Below are 732 nucleotides of genomic sequence, written 5' to 3'. Positions count from 1 at the left end.
TTCTATGGGGTTGCTTGGATTGTGAGTATATCAAAAGAAGTTACAGTTTTTAAAGTTTCGTTTCTGCACAACAGAAGGTCATTAACGTGTCCAAACCACACCCCTATTCGTCATACTTCCTCGTGTATATAGGACCATGTCAAAATCTGTATTCGTGATACGATGCGTTAAGCCTATTGACTGTTTCTTAACAAAAATCTATAGAATCAACTGAGCCATTCACTGTGTTATAATCAGTTCAGCAGCCGGAAATAGAACCCTTGTTTCTCCGTTAAATATTTATAAAGAATTTAATCAGAGCGATGCATTTTGGTCATATCAGTTTGGTTCCATTTTATCTCTGGCTTCTTTTTTATTATAATACCGAGATCATAATGGCAATACTATACATTCATTCTTACAGATTATAGGTTCAAAATAACAAAATTTCAAAAAGTTTTCATGGAGCCTCTAAAATGAAACGCAAAATAGCTTGAATAGATTTGACAAGTCCATGATAGTGAAGAAATTGAGGCTTAAAATTCGAGAGAATTCATCATAGAGAGGATATCCCCTTTTGCGTCAGTAAAGTCATTTATTGTTTTGATGCCCCTTCTATACCAGCTATATAGGAATTGAGTTTAGACTATTATTATTAGTGAATTGTACCATATTGATAAATGACCTATAGCTAAGTTTTCTGATGGTTTTTCTTCTGATTGTAGATATTCAGAGAAGTAATACAGTACTTGT

Source organism: Lottia gigantea (assembly GCF_000327385.1).
Source record: "Lottia gigantea unplaced genomic scaffold LOTGIsca_249, whole genome shotgun sequence".
NCBI lineage: Eukaryota > Metazoa > Mollusca > Gastropoda > Lottiidae > Lottia > Lottia gigantea.
The sequence above is the reverse complement of the archived record's forward strand: the minus strand, read 5'-3'. Positions refer to the sequence as shown.